Here is a 15,108-nt window from a genome sequence, read left to right as displayed (position 1 = left end):
GGTTTCTTTGTAGCTGAACTCTCTACAAGGTAACTTCTTCTCTACAGGGTGATTTGTTGTAGTTGAATTCTCTACAAGGTGGTTTGTTTGAGGCTGAACTCTCTACATGGCGGTTTCTTTGTAGCTGAACTCTCTACAGAGTGATTTGTTTGCAGCTGAACTCTCTACATAATGGTTTCTTTGTAACTGAACACTCTACAAGGTGACTTCTTCTAGCTGATCTTTCTACAGGGTGAATTGTTGTAGCTGAACTATCTATAAGGTAACTTCTTCTAGCTGATCTCTCTACAGGGTGATTTGTTTGTAACTGAACTCTCTGCATGATGGTTTCTTTGTAGCTGAACTCTCTTCAAGGTGACTTCTTCTAGCTGATCCCTCTACAGGGGGATTTACTTGTAGCTGAACTCTCTACAAGTGATTTATTTGCAGCTGAACTCTTTATGTGGTGGTTTCTTTGTAGCTGAACTCTCTACAAGGTGACCTCTTTTAGCTGATCTCTCTACAGGGTGATTTGTTTCTAGCTGAACTCTCTACAGGTAATTTTTTGCAGCTAAACACTCTACATGGTGGTTTCTTTGTAGCTGAACTCTGTACATGATGGTTTCTTTGTAGCTGAACTCTTTACAAGGTGACTTCTTCTAGATGAACTCTCTATGGGGTAATTTCTTTGTAGCTGAACTCTCTATATGATGGTTTCTTTGTAACTGAACTCTCTACAAGGTAACTTCTTCTAGCTGATCTTTCTACTGGGTGATTTGTTTGCAGCTGAAATCTCTACATGGTGGTTTCTTTGTTGCTGAACTCTCTACAAGGTGAATTCTTCTACCTGATCTCTCTACAGGGTAATTTGTTTGTAACTGAACTCTGTACAAGTGCATTTTTGTGGGTGATCTCACTGCAGGTTGATTTGTTTGCAGCTGAACTCACTAAAGGGTGATTTTGCTTGTAGCTGAACTCATTGCATTGTGTCTAGTTTCTAGCTGATCTCTCTACAGGGTGATTTGTTTGTAGCTGATCTCTCTACAAGTTTATTTGTGTGTAGCTGATCTCTCTGCAGGTTGATTAATTTGTAGCCGATCTCTCTACAAGGTAATTTGTTTGTAACTGAACTGTCTATAAGGTGATTTATTTGTAGCTGATCTCTCTGCAGGTTGATTTGTTTTAGCTGAACTCTCTACAGGGTGATTTACTTGTAGCTGAACCCCTTACATTGTGTCTAGTTTCTAGCTGATCTCTCTACAGGGTGATTTGTGTGTGGCTGATCTTTCTACAGGTTGATTTGTTTGTAGACGATCTCTCTACAAGGTAATTTGTTTGTAGCTGAACTCTGTACAAGGTGCTTTTTTGTAGGTGATCTCACTGCAGGTTGATTGTTTTGTAGCTGAACTCACTAAAGGGTGATTTGCTTGTAGCTGAACTCCTTACATTGTGTCTAGTTTCTAGCTGATCTCTCTACAGGGTGATTTGTTTGTAGCTAATCTCTCTACAAGTTGATTTGAGTGTAGCTGATCTCTCTGCAGGTTGATTAATTTGTAGCCGATCTCTCTACAAGGTAATTTGTTTGTAGCTGAACTCTCTATAAGGTGATTCGTTTGCAGCTGAACTCTCTACATGGTGGTTTCTTTGTTGCTGAACTCTCTACAGGGTGTTTTGCTTGTAGCTGAACTCTCTACAGGGTGATTTGTTTCTAGCTGATCTCTCTACAGGGTGATTTTTGTAGCTGACCTCTCTTCAGGGTGATTTTTTTCTAGCTGATTGCTCTACAGGTTGATTTGTTTGTAGATGAACTCTCTAAAGGGTAATTTGCTTGTAGCTGAACTCCTTACTTTGTGTCTAGTTTGTAGCTGATCTCTCTACAGGGTGATTTGTTTGTAGCTGATCTCTATACAAGTTGATTTGTGTGTAGCTGATCTCTCTGCAGGGTTATTTGTTTGTAGTTGATCTCTCTACAAGGTAATTTGTTTGTAGCTGAGCTATCTATATGGTGATTTGTATGTAGCTGATCTCTCTGCAGATTGATTTGTTTTAGCTGAACTCTCTACAGGGTGATTTGTTTCTAGCTTATCTCTCTACAGGTTGATTTGTGTGTAACTGATCTCTCTACAAGCTGATTTGTTTGTAGCTGATCACTCTGCAGGTTGATTTGTTTCTAGATGATCTCTCTACAGGTTGATTTGTTTGTAGCTGAGCTCTCTGCAAAGTGTTTTGTTTGTAGTTGATCTCTCTACAAGGTGATTTTTTGTAACTGACCTCTCTTCAGGGTGATTTGTTTCTAGCTGATATCTCTACAGGGTGATTTTTTGTAACTGACCTCTCTTCAGGGTGATTTGTTTCTAGCTGATTGCTCTACAGGTTGGTTTGTTTGTAGCTGAACTCTCTACAGGGTGATTTGCTTGTAGTTGAACTCCTTACATTGTGTCTAGTTTGTAGCTGATCTCTCTACAGGGTGATTTGTTTGTAGCTGATCTCTATACAAGTTGAATTGTGTATAGCTGATCTCTCTGCAGGTTGATTTGTTTGTAGCCGATCTCTCTACAAGGTAATTTGTTTGTAGCTGAACTATCTAAAAGGTGATTTGTTTGTAGCTGATCTCTCTGCAGGTTGATTTGTTTTAGCTGAACTCTCTACAGGGTGATTTATTTGTAGCTGAACTCCTTACATTGTGTGTAGTTTGTAGCTGATGTCTCTACAGGGTGATTTTTTTGTAGCTGAACTCTACAGGGTGATTGCTTGTAGCTGAACTCCTTACATTGTGTCTAGTTTCTAGCTGATGTCTCTACAGGGTGATTTTTTGTAGCTGAACTCTCTACAGGGTGATTTGTTTCTAGCTTATCTCTCTACAGGTAGATTTGTTCATTGCTGATTGCTCTAAAGGTTGATTTGTTGCAGCTGAACACCCTGCAAAGTGTTTTGTTTGTAGCTGATCACTCTAAAGGGTACTTTGTTTGTAGCTGAACTCTCTCCACAGTGACTTGTGTGTAGCTGAATTCTGTGTAACTGAATTCTCTAGAGAGTGACTTAATTGTAGCTGAATTCTCTACACAGTGCATGACTTGTTTATAGCTGAACTTTCTTCAGTGTGACTTGTAATGTTCTGAATCTCTATAGTGATATATTTGCATAACTCTCCACATGGTGACTGTCTTCTTGCTGAACTGTCTATAAGATTAACTGTTTGCAGCTGAACTCCCTACAGAATAACTTGTGATGTAATAAAATTCTATAATGGAATAAATAAATTAGCCGAATGCTCTATTAGGGTGACTGTTCTATTAGAGTATCTCGATCTCGCATTTGCTACACGGAGTTGGCTTTCGAATCATAACTCAGTGGTTTGTAATCCGATTCTTCTGTACTACTGCAAGGACTTTCTATGAAGATTATTCCAGCTATACACCGATTTTCAGCTCATTGCTCTAAGCGGTTTGCCTAGTAGGCGTGAAAACTAATACTTTTTTATTCATAAAAATCGATCGCGTAATTGTGACACAGGTTGGGTTTTGTGTCATATCTCCGTGGTCTTTATCTCGATTCCTTTCAAACCACCAAAAGGCACTCCTACGATGGTTACTCCATCTACATAGCAATTTTCAGCTCATTCCATGAAGCGGTTTACCCTGTAGGCGTGACAACAAATCGATCTTGTTTTACGCGAATAATCGGTCATAACTCCTGAACCATTCATCGGATTTGTACCAAATTTGATGCTAGGATTCGCCTTTGGACTCCCTTTCTGTGTGCCAAATTTCAAGGCGATCGGAGTACGCGTTTGCTTGTTATAGCAATTTTTGCAAGTGTGCGAAAAGACGAAGAAGAAGAAGAAGAAGAAGAAAAAAAAAACGAAGAAAAAAAAACGAAACTTTGGCAGCTCGTATCTCGGAAATGGCTGGAGCGATTTCCTTCAAATTTGGAATGTAGACTCCCTTGGCTGGCGGGCAACTGTGTAGCAAATTTGGTTCCAATCAGATAAGTGATCACCGAGATACAAATGTGTGAAAATGACGTTTTCGTTCTTCCTGTCAATATACTCACGGGTGTGGCGCGCCAGCTTCTTGGGCCGCACGACACACTACCGTGTGTCTTGATACATATACCTATTTGCCATTAAATAAGTTATCATTGGGGTATAAGCAGTAAGAATCTCAAGCAGTATGTCGTGCAAAGTGTAATAGGAAAACTGAATTAGTTGCCATTTCAAAGATGATATGTTATTTATACCATGCTGCTGCACATAATGAATACAATGGAACAACATACAATAGGAAGAATACAAGGAATTATGATAACAAGCTAATACTCTGTTACCAGGCTGTGGTCTGTTTTTATAAAATTATTGAACATTCTAGTAATTCAAATATCAAAAGTCCATGCATGCCTTCTTATTTGCAAAAATGTTTGGTGAGGATTTAAAGATGAAAAGTTGACTTGTCAAATTAGATACTTCACATGATATGAAGCTAGGGTCTAGGGAACTATTGTGTGGGATGACAGATGGGTACAATGATTCATATAGCAAAATACAATAACAGATTATGCTAGGTGATACATATGTGTATGGTATACCTTATATATTATAAATATACAAAGATTGTTTTAAAAATAATGTAGATAGCATGTGCTTATTTCTACAGGTTAATTTAATGTGGTGGAATGGGATGTATCTGTGTGATCATAACGTGTGGGTAATTTTAAAGACTGTTAAAATTGATTTGTTGTGTGAGTGAGAACTTAAAGTAACTGACCCATAGCACTATCCAGTGCCTTGTGAATAGTAGATAGATTCAATGATCTCATTTACCAAACAATATGCCAGAGGAATCGTTGATTTAACCCATTACCAGCTCATCGCAACAGGCACAGAACCAGTGAATACTGATAAGCCCATCAATTTTGCCAAGCACATCTTCAGACAACTTAGCTACTGCATGCAATGCAAAACCATGACGTACAAAGTTCACACTGAATAGTGTACTCAGATGTTTCCCTACATGTACCCGTGTCACAATTGTATATGAGCTGATCAGAAGAACACAGCCTGATCGGAATTGTACACAGCCTGATTGGAAGATTTTCTGGTTTGACCCATAACGCTTGCAGCAACTGCCAAAGTAGTGTAACAATGTCATAACATAATGTACATAATACTGTTTTTAATGAAGTACACTGCTCATTAAGTTATTAACCCTTAAACCTGCATAGGCCAGAAAATTGGCCAAAATAAGTGTGCCATGCACATACAAAGTGCTGTAACTTTAGAAGCATCTATCCTATATATAGGCTACGCAATTTACGTCATTCTACTTGTAATGTAATAAGATACCAAGGGTATTTCCTTAACGCTAAACAGTGAGGCCAACACTAGCCATGTAAATCACTTTTTGGCAAGGAAAGATGCAAACCATTTACATACCTTTTAATGATCCATATCCATAACTGATGGTGGTTTGCTCCTATCAGCTTGCAACAGGTTCCATTCATTTTGCCATATATTTTTCTATCAGGCTTGCAATCAGGCCATATACGTATGACTCACGTGAATAAACCCACAGTCGGAATCAAAGACGTGGCAAGAACTGTGAAACACAGAGATGCACGTGACTTGCTGTTGTTCATTGCTTCATAACAAGTAAGCCACTACAATTACAGTGTTCACTTAACCTTCTCCAAGTAAGACTCCCTGTATTCACAGGCTTTAGCCTTCTCACAGGTCCCTAGTGGGATAGCATTCACAGAGAGAAGTATCCCAGTGAACAGATATTTGAACAATGTGCAATTTTAGGCTATAAGAATTAACTTATTACCCTACCTAATGTTACCATGCGTGCCTGTATTGTGTAAACATGCATTCCGCAAAAGTTCTTTGTGGATTTAAGGGTTAAAATGAAGTTTCATAAATCCCACAAGTCAACAGTAGGAAAATGTTGTTATAAATCAAGACACACAGTAGTGTGTTGTGCAGCCAAGAAAGCTGGGACATCGCACTGTGTGTATGCTGACAGGAAGAGAGAAAAACAATTTTTATGCCTGCATAGCTCCATGGTCCCTTCTCCAAAGCACACTTATTTTGCATTATAGCTGTTCACCAGGTAGGGTAAACCATACAGCAAATTTGATCAAATTTACTCCTGAAATTCTTGATATATGAGTAGCTTGAGGGGTCTGTGGGGGCCTAGATTATTCCTTTTATACACTTCACAAAACTTGCTATATGTGTAAAACGCAAACGCATAATTTGATTACCTTGAAATTTGGTACAGATAAAGGTGAATTTCACATCCTAAGTTTGCAAGGAATTTGGTAAGTGTCTACAGTGCTATGAACGTCAATTCACATAAAAAGGAGATCAAACTTCTGCCATAGCTACAAGGTAAGGGAATAACTTAAAAATTGGCATGTACATAGGCTAGCCATTGTTATATAATAGTAACAGTACCTTTCAATGGTTAGAAAAACAAATAAGTAACAGCTAAAGAGTTGCAAGGCAAAAGCCAAACAATGTAAATCGTGAAGACAAAATACTGCAATAGAACAGTTGCTGCAGGGTAAAAAAAGTCCATGAAAAATATATGTGACCTAATTTTAGAAAACCATCAATATATGCACATTTATCAAAAAAATTTTTTTCCTGGGCTAGATGGTCTGCCCTTGCCACCACCCCCAGCACCAGTTGGCATGTGCTGGACAACTGTTAGAGGATAAAACAAGTTGGACTCAGTAGTCCCTGTGCCCATCAAAGCGGCCCATCTCTGGAGCTGATCGAAGTGAGATGGACCTGCTACCACAAATGCACACTGTCACACAGCGCAACAGTGAAAAAGACAGTGTGCACCTCATCCAGGCCAGAGTATGGCTATATGTAGTTCAAAATGTTCGTTTTATTGGTTCTTTGTTGTCTACAGGGACAGAGGAAAGGATTGGCTAACTTTCAGCTTCATAAGATAAGCAGTGTGGGAAATACAGCAGTTCACACCTGGACGAGCGAATAAATCAATATGTACAGAAGACATCGAGAAAATAATCTACAGGTGCTTACATAAACCATCATAACTTACTGATACAACAGCGTATGGAGTTGAATCTTTGCTCATTGTATTCACCATGAATTTGTGCATCCACCAAGGTATAGTTTTGCCAAAGATATTCTTCTGTGATCCGGAAGGAAGGCAAATTCATTGAAGAAAAATAGTCATACATTCTTTCATCACCACAATGTAAACAAACGTCCATAACTCAGAAACCCACCTGTGTATGAAGATGAAACAAGGATGTTTGACCTCCCTATGGATAGGGGAACACAATGATTCCCAGGATTTATCCACTGGAGTGTCAGTTCACCAACCAGCAAGGCGATAAAAACTTGCGTAAATTTTTTTTCTGAAGCTTGCGTTTTTCTTTTTACCCGTTGTTTTTGAATGTGTTTTTTATTACTATTGTGCATAAAATATTGACGGTTTTCTAAAATTAGGTCACATATCATACCAGAATTGAAACCAGGGACCTCCACACTGAACACCCAAATTCTTAGCCACTACTATCACAGCTTTTCACCTCATTTAATGTCTACTTTATAAATGAAAATTTTAGCTAAAATTTACTTAATAAATAGTAAAAGTCCTTTGCTAATCAATTATGAGTCATTTTCAAGCACATGATAACCACAAAACAAAAGAACAATTAATGTAGTCTCATTCTATGTACAGAGAAACAGAGTACACTGTATACTTTGTAACCAAACGAGATTTAACCACTGTTTATCACTGTTTTCCCAATGACTTCAATACATTTTTATCGGCAACCACAGCATCCAGTTGTTATGTCATACGCAATTAAGACTAATTGCAATTTTAAGGTCTTTAAATGAAGGTCTGGCACACGAAACAAGCATTGAAAATGACTTAGAACTCAAATATTGTATGTTTGTAGGCCAAGTTGTAGGTGAAGACTTGTTGGAATTCATTAACACCTTCCACGGTGGTTGTGTAAGCTAGAAACAAGTTGCCTATGCTAATCATTCCAGACCCTTTTTTGGAGCAGGCACTTCGATAGCACCATGCGGAGAAAAAACGGTCCAGCCACACAGGACTATCTCTGCATTTTTAATTATAGCTATGTTCTAACAAAAAAAAGTTCATAAACAAGTGTAATAAAATTATCCATGCAAAAACAACCAAGCAAAGAAAGGTTGCAGCCTTCAAAAAAACCTGGGTGAAAAAAGTTGTAAAAGCCTCACTCTTTTTATACACTTGGTTGTTTTTGCATGGATTTCACTTCTTTTTGTATTTTAAATATATACCCCAAAGCCAACCATAAACTGGCTTTGAAGTTTTTTTGTACACAAATCATTGTTTTATTTACAGATGCAATGAAGATGATTATGACAAACTAGTACTCTCCAATACAGAAAAAAACCTACTGATCCAATACCAAGTCTGTGCTTGCTTGTACTATAGTGCCTGTATTTATTTGCAATGGTGTTTTGTAAATTCCTCCCAAGTTAGGTATACATGATTGTACTATTTGCCTATTAGGATTTTGCAGTAACTGTTCTATCACAGTATCCCAATTTTTAATGCAAAACGTTATATTTTACAGTTGCTCAATTTTTAATAAAGCTAATTCTGCACCTTTTTGCTAGAATACGACTTCCAGCCTGTTTTCACACGGTTTTATTAGCATAGCACTTAATATGATGATTACTATAATGACAATTGGCATGAGCGAGTCTTAATAGTAGTGTACTACCCCATCAATCTGTGCCAAAATAGCTATGCAAAATGGTGCCACACCCTTTAATTATAAATGCTCATACTCTCGTGAGACGACATTACATGTGAGCTGCACTGTACCATCACCTTTTGTTTCATTTAGCTTACTCCAACTGGAGCATTATTTTACAAAAATAATACAGTGTATGCCAGCTCAGATGTACATTAGTGACCCCTGACCTTCAATTAGGGCCTAACCTTCATTTATATCACAGTTGATTGTAGCTTGCAATTTAGATATGATGAGAATTTTTATACTTGGTTCTTGTCCCAGGTTAGAGCTATGAGACTTAACTGGCTAATCGACCAGTTATTGTAGTTATCAGTTATTTTTTCTCATAACCGGATAATCGATCTCTAATATATTCACTCAAAAATGTATTGTTTTCCTTTTTAAACATTGATATCACACTAGTTGTAAGATTCAGCTTTACGTATAATGATATGTTGTCTATCACTTTGGCCACTACACGTATAATCTGACAAACTATACTATGAATTTTAAGGTGCATGGAGCTTAAAAACTAAGTTCAGCATAACAATTAGAGAAAATTTTGTTAAGTTTAGTTAACCGGATAACCGGCAGTTATGATTTGCCCAGTAACCGGTTATGATGATCTGTCCAGTTTCACAGCTCTATCCCAGGTTCACTTTTATGTCATGCACACTTTTTTTACAGCTTGGCTGTTTTGGATTAGATTTCACTTCTTTTTGTATTTGTATACCCCAAAGCCGGCCTATGGCCAGCTTTGGGGCTTTTTAAACCTATATTTTCTTTTCTACAGGAAGAAGAAAAGATGAAGCAGATGAATACTTTAAATATTTCTGATTTTATCAATAAATGTACAAATTATATATATATATAATACATATATTTATTACAGAACTCTACATGGTGGTTTCTTTGCAACTGAACACTCTACAACGTGACTTCTTCTAGCTGCTCTCTCTACAGGGTGAATTGTTTGTAGATCGTCTGAACGATCTACAAGGTAACTTCTTCTAGCTGATCTCTCTACAGGGTGATTTGTTTGTAGCTGAACTATCTACAAGGTAACTTCTTTTAGCTGATCTCTCTACAGGATCACTGTTTCTAGCTGATCTCTCTACAGGGTAAATTGTTTCTAGCTGAACTCTCTACAGGGTGGTTTGTTTGCAGCTGAACTCTATACCTGGTGGTTTCTTTGTAACTGAACTCTCTACAAGGTGACTTCTTCTAGCTTATCTCTCTACAGGGTGATTTGTTTGTAGCTGAACTCTCTACAAGGTAACTTCTTCTAGCTGATCTCTCTACAGGATCACTTGTTTGTAGCTGAATTCTGTACAGGTGATTTGTTTGCAGCTGAACTCTCTACATGATGGTTTCTTTGTAGCTGAACTCTCTACAAGATAACTTCTTCTAGCTGATCTTTCTACAGGGTGATTTGTTTGTAGCTGAACTATCTACAAGGTAACTTCTTCTAGCTGATCTTTCTACAGGGTGATTGTTTGTAGCTGAACTCTCTACAAGGTTACTTCTTCTAGCTGATCTTTCTACAGGGTGATTTGTTTGTAGCTACAAGGTAACTTCTTCTAGCTGATCTTTCTACAGGGTGATTTGTTTGTAGCTGAACTATCTACTAGGTAACTTCTTCTACCTGATCTTTCTACAGGGTGATTTGTTTGTAGCTGAATTCTGTATAGGTGATTTGTTTGCAGCTGAGCTCTTTACAGAATGGTTTCTTTGTAGCTGAATTTTCTACAAGATACCTTCTTCTAGCTGATGTCTCTACAGGGTCACTAGTTTGTAGCTGAATTCTCTACATGGTGGTTTCTTTGTAACTGAACTCTCTACAAGGTGACTTCTTCTAGCTGATCTTTCTACAGGGTGATTTGTTTGTAGCTGAGGAAACTTCTTCTAGCTGATCTCTCTACAGGGAGATTTGTTTGTATCTGAACTCTACAAGGTGATTTCTTCTAGCTGAACTATCTCTTTCCGTAGTTGAACTCCCTAGAAGGTAACTTCTTCTAGCTGATCTTTCTACAGGGTGAATTTTTCTAGCTGATCTCTATACAGGCTACTTGTTTCTAGCTGATCTCTTGAATTCTCTTCAGGGTGACTGCTCTATTAGGGTGACTGTTCTATTAGAGTATCTCGATCTTGCTACACCAAGTTGGATTTCGTGTTATAACTCCGTGGCTTTAAGTGTGATTCTTCTACACCATTGAAGAGCCTTTCTAAGATGATTACTCCATCTGTACAGTGATTTTCAAAGCATTACCCCAAGAGGTTTTTCTGGTAGGCGTGGCAAGCAGTGGTTTTTTTTATTAGCTAATCTCGATTGCATAATTGTTACACACTGTTGGTTTTTCCGTTGTATCTTCCTGGTTTTTAGCTCAATTTCTTTCAAACCACAAAAGGTTTGAGGTTCAATAGTTAACCTATTCACCCACCGATTTTCAGCTTCTTCCCATACGCGGTTTACCCTGTAGGCGTGACAACATATTGGTGTAATCTTTCGTGAATAATCGCTCATAACTCTTTGCCTGTTTATCGTATTCTAGCCAAAGTTGGTACAGAGATGCGCCTTTATACCCCCCTTCTGTGTGCCAAATTTCAAGGCAATCGGATATGGCGTTCGCGTTTTATAGCAGTTTTTGTAAGTGTGCGACAAGAGGAAGAAAAATAGGAAGAGGAAGAAGAAAAAAAACGAAGAAACTAAGCCAATTTGTGAATTCGCATATCTCGGGAACGCTTGAAGCGATTTCGCTCATATTTGGAATGTGGAGTGCTGAAGTTGGAGGGCATGTCCACAGCAAAAATCGGCTTGTTTCATCAAGGCAGCACAGAGCTACGGAGGTGCGCAAAATTGCGTTTTCTTTCTTCCTGTCAATATACTCATGAGTGTTGCGCGCCGGCTTCTTGGGCCGCACAACACACTACCGTGTGTCTTGATGCTTTCGTTTTATGTTCTGTATAATTGTGGTCAAAACATCAACAGAGAATTCATCATTTGTCTCTGTAAACAGTATGGATATTCTATGGTACATAAGCATTTATCATTCTATGCTTGTTTCAGTACTTTTTATCGATGTGTTATGGTCCCTACTCTAGTTGAAAATTCCAAATTTTTCTGTGTACTTGTTTGTTAACTTTTTTTTGTAAATTATTATTATGACTGGTGAACCCACGCATACCGCATCTGAAATGGCACCGCGCGCCCCAATTATCGTATGAAAAGTGAAGTATCCATTATGCTTCATTGTCAGCTTTGTTCAACCTGTTACGCAGCATTTCGAATCAAGAACTGTTCGAAAAGCACCTCTGCAATCCACGCATACTGAAAGAAATGGTGCCACGCGTCCCAGTTATATCAATTATCATCTGAAAAGTGAAGTATCCATTATGCTTCATTGTCAGCTATGTTCAACCCATTACACAGCAGTGCGAATCAAGAACTATTTGAAAAGCACTTCTGTCATTAAAATAGCCACTATGAAAAATACGGACAATTAGGGAAGCCATCATGTGCTATCGCCAAATTGACGTTTTTCGCATGAATGGGAGACAAAGGAGTACACTAGTAAGTCCATGAAGAATGCATTGTACGTACTGCAGTATGCCAAAAGGCACCTGTGGGGCCGAAGTGACGTCGAACAGTGAAAAAATCAAGCCCGTAGCCTTAGCCGTTATCGAGTTACAGTTGTCTGAAAGCATCGGTCAGTCAGTCAGTCACTTACTTACTCAGTCTGTCAGTAGAAAATTCCGTTAAATAAATTATTTTTAAAATTCAATAGTAACTTGTTGAAAGCATTTCAGGTCAATCTGAAAGTTTGTTTGGGCTTAGTTTTACCTAACCAATACTGCCTCATCGTTGTCAGGGGAAATTGAGGCTGTTTTTTGGGTGATATTATTTTGTGGACCACACCCACTCCTTTGTGGTCCGTACTATACAGTACTATTGTACTGTATGATCAAGAAGTTTGCAGACATTTATTATACTTTGTTCATCACAAAAATGCCACCTGAAACAGGCATGTACAATACATTTTGATTGAAAAACCATTAAAAATTAAATTAATTATTGTATACTGCCTACCTCAAGTCAGTTCAGTAACTTTCCAGGTGCGATACATATATAGCAACTCTCTGCAAGTACAATGATGCCAGAAGTCAGAAATTTTGGAATGTCAAAATGGCCTAAACCGACCTGGTGTACTAACAAATTTCCCTATACATTTTGTATTCGGGCATGTAATAAAAGGCGTAATAACCCGTGACATGTAATAGATATGTCAGATTCTGGACCAGATTTTGAAAGAGCAGTGAATAGCAAGTAAAGTAGAAAAGGAAATTTAAGTGCATCATTTTAAGGTTGAAAATCACTTTTTCTGATGCTCTGAAGCTATTTCGACATCTTGACACCCATTAACCTTCACTACATTATATAATTAGCGTTACAATGAAACATAAACATTGTGAATTAGCTTTGCAGGTTAGTTTATGAAAATTACAGTGTTCCATCATTAAGCACAATAATGCCCTGTAGCAAACTTCTTCATACATGTTACACAGGTGACGCACCCTAAAAGGCACCCGAGATATTCCATCTCCATAGTAACAAAAATAGGCACCATAATTTCTCGATTATTATTCCAAAAGTTGGTCATATTGTTGTGCAGCACTATCAAGTGTTATATGGTGAAATTTTGACCTTTAACCCTAACCCTTACAAATTAGCTTGTCCGTTATATGTGTTAATACTAACCTTATAAGATGCTCATCTACCATGGTCATTTTCGATTGTTGTGTGCGAAATGCACTCGATCCTTCTTGTAGACCCAGTGTGTACAAATTTCAATAAATTACACAACAATATGGCTGACCAAAAAATGTTGTTATCGAGATGGAATATCTCTATAGAGCTAATTCTGGAGGAGGACAGAAACATTTTAGGCACTACTTGAAAATATTACATTAATGCATAATTTTGTTTGGAATATCACATGAACACGAATGGTTGCAATACATAACCAGCAAATGGTGGGAATCACTGGGGATCATTAACTCTTTCAACTACACTTTTTGTGAGGATTCAGATGATGTACAAAAGCGCTCAGATTTCTACACAAAAACTGATGAAACACTTTCGCGCATATAGTATTGATTCTAGCACTAAGCAAGTTTGCATATTCTTAGGCCACTCCAACTAAATTCTCTGTTTCCCATCCACTTCCCGCATCTGGTTACTTTCAGCTCTAAATATTCCATTATTCTATATTCTTCCATTACTTTCCTTGCATACTGACAGGCTCAGTAGAAGCCATCTTGAAACTGTGTCAGCATTACTATCAAGTTGGTGCAAACTTCATGTTTGTAGTACTTAAAAGAGAAGGAACAAACTTAAGTATGCTTTTATGCAGCATTTTATGATTGTGCCAGACAAATAATGACTTGAAAAGCTGCCAATCTTGTAATGAAATAATGGAAATGGACCTTGCCTCTTGTGCTAGGTGGGTGTTCCATCTAACCCAGGAAAAAAAGGAAATGGACCGCCTGCTCACATGCCTGAGTCCAGGACCGGAAACAGAGAATTTATTTGCAGTGGCCTTAGCATAACAATGATGCCAAACAACTTTGCTACATAATCCACATCCCAAACCGAGAATTCATTTTATTGGTGCTTAAACCGCTTCCACCCTCCTCTAAGTTGATTCTAGCTATGCCCAACCATCAGAAATTAGTTGGCTACGCCCCTAGATGACAATTCCCAGACACTGTGTACAAAAACACTGAAACGGCTGAAGTGACAAAGGTGAAGAAACCACCAACCCTAACATGAGGTTTGCCTGTTAAGCACTATGATGTCTTTCACTGTCTGTATGAAGGTGAGTTTGAGGCGAGCTAGACTGGTTGACCCGCTTCAGTCACTGCCAACCCTAGCTCACCGGCCATAAAGTTAGGCCAGGCAAATTTGATTGTTTCTCATCCCCACCCGCATCCCTTTTTATCCCACCACCAATAATTTCATTATTGCTGCTATCAATCACGTGTCCACGTATTTTGGTGCTAAGAAAGTTAGCTATCATTTTAGGCGACTCCAAATAAATTTTGTTTCCCGTCCTGGACTCAGGTATATTTGTATGCGGGCAGGCGGTCCATTTCCATTATTTGTCATTATAAATTGGCAGCTTTTCAATGCTTGATAATATGCAAGAATAACCGGAAAATAATGGAATACGGAATATTTAAAGCTGACAGTAACCAGATGCGGGCGGTGGACGGGAAACAGAGAATTTATTTGGAGTGGCCTTACAGCACAGCAAATGTCACTTGCACCTCAGAAACAGTGCCCGGGGTAAA

Source organism: Dysidea avara, chromosome 7 (genome assembly GCF_963678975.1).
Source record: "Dysidea avara chromosome 7, odDysAvar1.4, whole genome shotgun sequence".
NCBI lineage: Eukaryota > Metazoa > Porifera > Demospongiae > Dictyoceratida > Dysideidae > Dysidea > Dysidea avara.
The sequence above is the reverse complement of the archived record's forward strand: the minus strand, read 5'-3'. Positions refer to the sequence as shown.